Source organism: Schistosoma haematobium, chromosome 5 (assembly GCF_000699445.3).
Source record: "Schistosoma haematobium chromosome 5, whole genome shotgun sequence".
In the NCBI taxonomy this organism is placed as follows: Eukaryota; Metazoa; Platyhelminthes; class Trematoda; order Strigeidida; family Schistosomatidae; genus Schistosoma; species Schistosoma haematobium.
Genome location: NC_067200.1, coordinates 3,897,091 through 3,907,916, shown reverse-complemented (window position 1 = coordinate 3,907,916; position 10,826 = coordinate 3,897,091).

Here is a 10,826-nt window from a genome sequence, read left to right as displayed (position 1 = left end):
ACAGTTGTGTCATTTATATTTGGATAGTCGGTTGCCAACGTAAGCCTAGGGAGACTGGTCAAATATTTTAAGACAAGGTATACCAAGAGGAGGTTCGTAGTGTCTGATACTAATTCAGGCCCATATAGATTATTCTAGCTTCTGGACAGAGCGATCTATTCACTTTTCTCAATCTACAGTTCAACGTTGTCACTTATTTGCTCATTAACTCTGTTTTTGTTTGATCATACGTGCACTAGTTACTTACCCTATTCGTCATGTGTCGAATTTACTTTTGTCTATAAATATATATAAATATTGAGTAACGCTTGATTAAATCGAGTTAGCTCACCCTCCTTCTTCACTGCACGTCATTTCTTTTCGCTTCCCTCGCTTAGATTCCTTCTTCGTCTGTTTAAATCAATGAGTGCACGAAATATACATATTCAAAATCTATTCTCGTATTTGACGCAACCACAAGAAGGCGCTTGGTACTTGATAGGACAAGAGGATATTAAAGGCTATCTTGATAGAAAATCAATCCCGATATAAATTTTGTAACATAAGCCTGGGCAGTAGCAAGCGTAGGAAAACAATCTCAGCATATATGAGTGGCTGACTCGACCCTAACAACGAAGAACCCCAAACAAACAAATGTTTCTCCTCATCAATATGAGTGGATTGAAATCGTCGTCTTCGCAAACGATGCCTCCTGATCAGCAAACTGAATCATAGGCAGTAAAATTGGTAATCAAAACTGAATCCCAACGCAACCAGAAAATGCAAAACGTAGACCAATTTTTATCAAAACCGTGTCAACAAACGAAACAGGAATCCCACAAGTTAAATTGTTAAGGGAAGTTCGTTTTCTTGAAGGACCTTTTGTCAAGTTTGTAATAGTGGGACATAGATTGGGTTAGAGCATGCTCAATGCATGATTGAGTTGGTGCACCCTGATTGGCCAATTCTTAGCCAGTCAGCGCTAGTCGATACTTTGGGAACACCCTAGAATCTCATGCAAAAACTATAAATATACTAGCGTTTTTCCTACCATGCTTCTTACTTCCATCTACCCTTGTAATTTGGAATAAAATCTCTTTCCTGTTCGACCGCGTTCTGATTTGGGGACCTGTCGAGTGAACTGGTGTCCAAGAATACTAAGCAATAGGGATAGCTGGGTTGTAATAAGAGAGAATTATAACAGTTTATGACAAACTAGTAACAGTTGTAAGGCTGATTTATTACTACGAAAAGAAAGACAGTCAAATAGCTCTTTCATACCTCAACGTAATTTACCAAAATGAGCTATAAAATAGATTTACAATAGAAGGTGATACAAACCAAGTCTATAATCCAAACGACGGGAAAGCTGTAAATTTATTGTATATTAGTGCTTTTTAGCCGAAGATAAATAAATCCTTTAGTGCACTCGGGTAAATACATGTAGATTTATGTAATAATATACAGAGTAAAACCGGATATTAGTATAAAAATTTGTGCAATAATAATTAAGAATGATGCTATGAAAGTCACAATTAATTTCAAAGGACAATCAGGGATCAAATATGTTTAGAAGGATAGGAAGAGATTAAAAGAATATCTAATGTGTCGGGAGGGGACCTATAATGATATTAATAACAGTAATAATCATAGATGCTAACATAAGCAGGAGTCATATATTAAGATGAGTAGAAATGAAATAAAATATACGTGAAAGTTTTCAAAGTTTACAGACATGTGATGAATGGGATAAGAAGTGTACACACACATATGCACTCACATAAAAACAGTCAAGATTAATAAGCGGATAATTATTACTAAGGTCAAAATGTGACTCAGGTAGAACGAATAGATAGGGCTGTTCGAAAGTTAGAATAAGGTATATAGGCTTAACATAATAACGGACACTACACTTTGACATCCATTTCATTCAAATAGGGTGAGGAACAAGAGCCATGCTTATGAAGTCTGATAACGCTTCCTCAACGTGGTTCTGTTCTTCGAACTTACTGGCCCAGTGTATATTTTGTACTTATTACTGATTCATCACCTGTGCACATTGGTGCAGTTTTGGAGCACGAAGGTAGATAATTTATCTGTATTTCACACAAACTTACTGTTGCTGATCAAAGCTATTCAGAAACTCAGCAAGGAGCATCAGCTATGTTTTGGGTCGTCAAAAGATTTCATAAATATTTTTTCGGAAAGAAATTCACTATGGCTACTGATCATGAACCTTTGAAGTTCATTTACCATCCTGAAAAATCCTTAGATCGTCCCCCATCCACTATGTTTCAACGATGGAGTATTGCTTTGAGTGCCTATAGCTACACGGTTTAGCTCAGTGCTGAATATGTAGAATTATGGTCTACTATGGTATTAGTGCTGCTCTAATAATAGACCTAATCCTAAATTTGTAGATTTGTCATGATATAACTGCCTAATCTATAAGATCTTACGTGGAAGTCACACCATCGACTACGCCAACTCACTGTGTCGTATCAATTACCAATACGTGATGTAGAACAAGGTTAGGCTAGAGGAAGAACAATATATTTATTATGAATAGAAGATATAAGATAACATTCAGCAGGGACCACGCCTACATGGCCGAGCCATGCCGTTCTGGAAGCATTTCGTGCCAACAGACGTCGATTGCCACCTGGAATCCACATGCACCCAGATAGGCCATATGAAGCTAGGACCAAACACAAAAGCAAGTTGGAGCTGACCATTCCACTTGTGGACTGTCTAAATGATAAAAAAACGAGTAAAGGACAGAGCCTACCACCTCGGCAAACCTCATATAGGTGGGCTACCTGTCCATTCACATAAGGCTCATACAGAAAAACAGGACGAAGCTCACGCGTTCCAAATTGAAAGCATAAACTGCTTATATATGAACGCCGCGAGTCTACCAAACAAACTGGATGAACTACGTGAACTTAGCAACGCTAATAAGGCCCATCTGATAGGAATATCCGAAACCTGGATATCTTCTCAGTTCTCGGACCAAGAGTTAGCATTACCTGGGATGACTTTGTTCCGCAAAGACAGAAAAACAGGAATTGGGGGCGGAGTAGCCATATACATAAGCTCTTGCTTGGAGGTGCACCAAGTTCACAACCTCGATTTTAACAATCTTGAGGAATCCATGGTGCTCTGTAAGATTGTCTAGTACTTCGAGGTGTCTAGTCGGAGTCATTTACAGGAAGCCAACTGCCGACATCGAATACGATAGTCGTATGTTGGAAGGACTATCCCGCTCTACCCGTCTCGGTTTCACACACATCCTGATTCTGAGGGACTTTAATCTCCCTAGAGTCAACTTCGCGGAACACACATACACTGGAGGCGACAACTCAATTGAAGCTCGGTTCTTCAACCTCATCGATGACTTGGGCTTATATGAAAATGTGAGGTCGGCAACTCGTTGAAGAAACAGTCAGGCACCATCGTGCTTAGACTGTGTATTGACAAACGAAGAATTCCTAGTTGACAACCTCTCAATCCTGGCTCCCCTGGGAAAAAGCGATCATTCCGTCATAGCCTTCAGTTTTGTCAGCAAAACTAAGCTAAGATATCCCAACAATAATTTGCGTTGGAATTTTAAACGGCTGAATGTGCCAGCTCTACATGACTATCTACTGTAGTGGCATTGGACAATTACCATTAAATGGTGTTGTTTTCTTGGTATCTTCATCCATCACAGATGATTACAGTATGTTTCTCTATCACTTGCTCATTCAGTAAATATCTCAAAACCTTATCAGTCTAATTGATGGTTTAGCGACACAATCATGCATGCAAATAATCAGTATAAGCAGTCGAGCAAATCTCCTGCAAACTGAAAACATCAATGTCGAATTTACCCCAACACTGACTAAGGTTCAAGCCATTATCATAGACATGAGTTGGGAGTGTACTCCCCCTGGTTACAACTTATGTTCTCCCTGATAATCACTTGAGCATCACTCACTATTAATCATCTTGTAAAAAGTTGTTTAGCTAAATACATCTTGCAGCACCACATCACTTCGTAATATGACCCATTGGCTTAACTGATTTTAATAACTTATAACCACTATATCTCAATTAAATCGTATTCCGCCTTATAATAAACTGCATACTTGCAACTAACTTGTATGCCCAATCAGCCGGCAAGTATAAATACAAATAAATAGTCTGCCACAGATCAGAACATTGAGTCTAGAGCATGTCTCTTACGAATACACTCATGTTTAACGATTTGTTCCTAGCTATCTGTCCAAAATTCATATACTCATCACTCACGTATTTAAATTTTGTTTTGATGAACATTCATGTGTATTAGTAGTATTACTAAATTCTATCACGGTCAAGTAAAAATGAGGTTGAGAAAATCTCCCCGTAACTAAATAAACCGTATCAAACTAACTGGAACACTAGTTGGAATTCTTCTCCACGGTATACTTTTGTTCCTTCAGTTAGCCTACTAATACAGATGCAATTGGAATTCAACTCATATGGACAACTTACCGGCATAATCGTTATCCGATTTCATAATTTAAACCAAAACTAATACCAATATTAACATTTCTACAATATTCATTATTTTAATATTTCTAAACACAAAATAATTACTGCCTATAAGTCAAGTTATTAACACGCATCGTTTTATTATTATCATTATAATCTCATTTTTTATAGTTCGAATAATCTTCACCCAAATTTTCATTTCAAGCGTTTTAAGCATGAAGGCAGATATTTTAAAATTATTACATGTATTTCCCGACCAGATGCTGCCGCTTTCTTTTTGATTTATCTTTCAGCTTACCAATACCCGGAGGATTCTTATTATCCTTGGTAACCTCCGGCGCGCGACGATCCCATCCGATTTGGTATCGAACCAACATCACGTTGATTCTGGTGGGAGAGTAGTGTAGTGGCATTGGACAATAGCCACACAATCCACAAAGCTGTGAAGACGAGACTAGTCAGAAAATAAATATTCAATATTTAACGCCGAGAAATACCTAAGAATGAAGAAGGCGCGGAGAATGAATGGAATGGACTGGAGTTGATCGAGTGGCATGGCTCGGCCATGCAGGCGTGGTCTCTATTCATATTAAATATATTGTTCTTTCTCTAGCCTAAGCTCGTTCTTCATTATGTATTGGTAGTTGTTACGATACGGTGAGTTGGTGTAGTCGATGGTGTGACTTCCACGTAAGATCTTATAGATTAGGCAGTTATATCATGACAAATCTACAATTTCAGGATTAGGTCTATTATTAGAGCAGTACTAATATCGTAGTAGATCATAATTCTACACTACAACAGGTGGTTAGGGATATTCACTCTTAAGTCGATATGGACGGTCATTGGGACTTCTTACTGCACACGCTCTTATGTGCTACAAACCATTCAGTTCCTCAAACGGTTCCCAAAAGCTGCAAGCCACATACAGTAATCAAGAACCTTACCCTTCGCCTGCTAAGCCGCAAAAGGCACTGTTGGGCGGAATACAAACGAACTGATAACGACGGAGCGTATAGGCAATATAAACATATAAGGAACTTATGCACGAAGGCTATAAGAGAAGACAGGCTTCAGTACCAGACAAAGCTTATGGACAAATTTGCCTCTAACCCTAAAAGCCTATTCCGCTATGCAGCCTCTCTTCGTCAAGCCAAAACAGGAGTTTCTCAACTGCTAGGTCTTAACGGCCCGACCAACAACGATGGCGACGCCGCTAACCTTCTGGCTGAACATTACTCCCAGACATTTCAACCGACCGACATCAACTCTACTGATGACAGTTTCATCTGCAATTCCACAGGACTTTCCGAAGTAAAACTAAGCGCTGACTGGGTGTTCCGGAAAAAGCAGCACTTAAGATTAGACACTTCTCCTGGCCCGGATGTCGATCATTCTGACATACTAAGGGAAGCAGCCTCAATCCTGGCAACGCCGCTTAGCGTGATGTTTTCACAATCGCTAAGCCGAGGCAAATTAACGGAAAATTGGAAGTTGGCTCACATCACACCAATTTTCAAAGGAGGTCGACGCAATGAACCTTCAAGTTATCGGCCGGTGGCTCTTCTGTTATTACCTTCAAAACTCATGGAGTCCTTGATATGCGATGGTTTAAACGACTATCTACTGTCCTTAAATTTCTTCTCACCCCAACAGCATGGTTTCAGGAAGGGTTACTTTTGTATAACCAACCTGCTGACTGCGGTGGACAGATGAACAAGCATCATTGATCGCAAGGGAAAGGTTGATATCATTTACCTTGATTTCTCAAAAGCTTTTGATAAGGTCAACCACTTGTGTCTTACCAGTAAACTCAAACGACTAGGTATCAAACCACCTCTAATCGATTGGCTTACTTCATACCTAAAAAATCGACACTTTAAGGTTAGGGTTAATTTTACTTTATCTCAGGCTATGGAATGTCCTAGTGGAGTCCCTCAGGGCTCAGTACTAGGGCATATTCTCTTCTTGATCTACATAAATGATCTTCCTCAACAGGTAACGTCAGACTTATTACGTTTTGCCGACGACGTGAAACTTTGGAGAGAGATACCCAACCAAGAGGATATACAGGCACTTCAGGAGGATCTGACTCGACTTCAAAGTTGGGCAGACGATAACGGACTTACCTTTAACACATCAAGGTGTAAAGTGTCCCACCTGCGTCATGTTGCAGGCTACAGTCACAACTTAGGAAACTCCTCTCTAGTAGTATCCCAAGTCGAAAAAGATTTAGGAGTTTTGGTACCCTACTACATGAAGTTACGCTAACTGTGACAAAAATGCCTTTCGAGCAAACCTTGCACTGGTAACGTTGAAGCGCATTTTTGACCAGTTTGACGGGAGGACTTTCCATATAATCTTCACCAGTTTTATTCGTCCCCATTTAGAGTACGGAAACATAGTACTCCCTCCCTCACTCCAAAAGGACAAGGTCACTTTGGAGCGTATCCAACGTCGAGCCATAAAATCAGTTCGGGGACTCAAATTTAAACCTTATGAAGGGCGCCTCCAATCACTTAACCTTCATCCATTAGAGTGTAAACGTCTTGAAGGTGACTTTCTGACGGCTTACAGTACCCTTAGCACTTCTGAACATACCCTTAAACACCTACTTAAGCTTAGTCTCAATACAAAACTAAGTGGTGACACCCAGAAATTGGAGATACAACATAGCAAGACGGAATGTAGACACAACTTCTACTCCTTAAGAGTTGTCAAAATTTGGAATTCGCTACCAGCCGAGCTAGTCCAAGCGACTTCTCAGGAGTCCTTCAAGAGGCAACTTGACCTATTCTTAAGGACCAAGGACAGCATCACACTATGATTTACCAATTTCTTTTCCTCTTTTATTGTTAACATACCTAGGTTCCTGCCTGGAGGATTTGGTGATCCCCTGCTACTAGACACGGAAGCCTGTTAAGCGAAAGCTTCTTCTATTCCGTCCACAACCATTTGAATTTGAACCATTTGAACTCTAGTCCATTCAATTCATTATTCGCGCCTTCTCCATCGTTAGGTATTTCTCCGCGTTAAATATTGAATATCTGTTTTCTGAATAGTCTTGTGTTCAGCTTTGAAGATTGTGTGGTTATGGTCCAATGCCACTACAAATAAGTTCACCATGTTGACTACATTTCTCGACAATCAAGACAGATTTGTTAATACTTCAGACTGTTTGTCAGTACAACCTTTACCGATAAGACGTCCAGATCTTATTAGAGAAACTCGTAGATACTTTGGATGTATACTCGGTGCTATACGGAAAAGTTGAAATGCTAATCTCAAACGTAAATGTCCTGTCATGTTTTTAAAGCGAGATGCGTTGTCCACTACTCCTGATGGTAGTTTGTGTCTAAATGCTCGTGTTGTTATTCTTACTTCATTACGTAAATCTTTCCTTGAAGATCTTAGTAGATTTTAAAGTGTTGAGAAAATGAAGTCCTTGGCAAGGCTCACATGTTGGTGGCCAGAGATAAATGTAGATATATGTCATACAGCAAGTAATTGCGGAAAATGTCATAAGTTGAAAAGTCAGCCTTCGAAGTGGACACCATGACCAGTATCATCCAAGGCCCGGCAAATACTCTGCACCTGTAGTTATTGATTCCTTTTCTAAGTGACCTGTAGTTTTTTCACAACGTCACCTAATTCCGGCTTCAAAATCCAAGCATTAAGAAAGGTGCTTAGTTAAGGGAGGGTTCCTATAATGTCAGTGACTGATAATGGACCTCATTTTGCTGCCGAACCATACACTACCTGGTAGAGTGGTATAGGGTGCAGATATCTGTTCACTGCTCCCAGGCACTCTTTTTATGTTGGTCATGCAGAAAAGTTTGTCAGGACATTGAAAATTGCCATCGATTCTATTGCCGCTTCAACATTTAATGGACCGGAGAGATGAGTAGATACATTTCTACTGCATTATGGAAATGCTAAACATTTTGTAACGAAAGAGACTCTATCAAAGCTACTAAAAGGAAAGATTCTTCGTCCAAATATGAGGTGTTTTTGGTCGTTAGAAGTTACTTATCATCGTGGAAATGATCTTCGACCGGCCACGAAGATTGTGGTGAAGAATGTCGGAAAACCTATGGTGTGAAATTTATATATCAATGTTATAAGTACACACAACGGGCATGTTGATCAAATACAATTCTAGAAACCAGGCGAGTCTTTTTCAATTTCGGGTGTTAATACTAATACCAGTGAGTAGATTCTATATGATACAGAGTATACACCCCATACACAGTCAGACAGATACATGATTGACTCAAAAAGAAGATGTACAATCGATTACAAAAACTTGGATTGTAATTTAAGCTGTGGTAGTTATAGTACTTGCATGAACTAATGATTCCTTTGTACTCTATGACTGCCTAATTTCGAATTCAAGATACAACGCATTCATTTGTGCTCACCTAGTTCCATTCGCTGTAAATTTCACTATTTTGATAAATCCTAGTTAGTATAATAATTCAAATACTTTCAAGTGTCACAGTAGACATTTTGTAAATAGGTTTTTTTATTATCTGCATTTTTCATCAGTTTTTACACTATGTACAATTATAATTACATGACCGGTTTCGGTGCACACACAACATGACACATGGATTGTCGCTCACAAATGCTCTGCTGCACACATAATCTGTTCAAACTTCTGTACAGGTCGATTTATTTATTTTTTCTAAAATACGTTTTGATCTTGTCACTTACTGACTCATTAACCCCGACTATGCGTGTTGATCGCCTACACTATTCATTACGTGTCTGTGACTTAGTTTTGGTCTGATGATAAATATTGAGTACCGTTTGATCTAATGGAGTTGGCCCACTTTCCTTCTCAGACCCGCTTTGCCCTCCCCTTTTCGTTTCGTTTCCTTGATTGTCTGTTCAAATCGATGAGTGCATAAAATATACGCATTCAAGAATCCATTCTCATATTTGACTTATTTTTACTCCATAATTCACTTTTGAGATTTAAGTCGATGATTATATATGAGGATTCGAGACATATATATTTCGATGCCAATCAACTTACAATCCAACCAGTCAGATATAGAACCACTAAAAGTTGTCCTAGGTAAGAGATTATCTAGGTCTTCTAGTACCCTACTAATTATAATCCGGTGCTGTTTTAAGCTGTTCTTAAGAACTCGGGACAGTACACCATAATAATACAATAAATCTTCATCTATTTCTAGTCGCTTCGTATATCGAGGCCTCTTCATAGTTATTCACTGCTAGTAGACAATATATTCTAGCGATGATTTGGATAACTTGAAATCAATGTACGGAATATTGGGAATTGTTAACTGGACATCTTACCGTGATATAATAGACTTAAAGTGGGGTCCCGTTTTTCTCATCGAGTAGTTAGTGACTGGAACGCCTTACCCAAACACGTGGTATTAGCACCATCAGTGAATATTTTAAAAAGAAAGCTGAACCTTCATTGGAAGGCAATCTGTCAAGATTAACACAGGTTCACCAACCTACTATCATTATTACTGAAGACTAAATACTACTCGATGTTCCTGTATTCTGAGCGCAATCTCATCTTGAACATCTCTAAAGAATCTCGCGAGACGTTTTTCTGCTGGAGAAAAACAGGATTTGGGGATGGAGTAGCCTTTTATAAACGATCCTACCTGGAGGTACGTCAAGCTCGCAGACAGAGTTTATCAATCTTGATGAATCCGTATGGTGTTCAGTAAGATTGTCTACCAATTCGAGGTATCCACTTGGGGTCATCTACAGGGAGAACACCGTTAACATCGAATATGGCAGTCGTATGATGGAAGGATTATCCCGCTCTACGCGTCTCGGATTCACTCATATCCTGATTCTAGGGGACTTCAATCTCCCTAGAGTCAATTTCGTGGAACATACCTATATTGTAGGTGAAAACTCAACTGAAGCTCGGTTCTTCAACCGCATTGAGGATCTGGGATTATCCGAAAATATGAAGTCGGCAACTCGTTGGAGAAACAGTCAGATACCGTCACGCTTAGACTGAGTATTTACAAACGAAGAATTCCTAGTTGACAACCTTTCGATCCTGATTCCTCCAGGGAAAAGCGACCACACTTCATCTGCAACTGCACAGGACTTTCCGAAGCGAATCTGAGCGAAACTGCAGCACCTAAGAAAAGACGCTTCTCCTGGCACGGATATGGTTCATTCTGCTATACTGAGGGAAGCAACCTCAGTCCTGGCAACACGGCTTAGCGTGATGTTCTCACACTAGTCAAGTCGAAGAGAACTACCGGAATTTCTGAAGCTGGCTCACATCACACTAATCTTTATTAGAGGTCGACTCTGTGAAC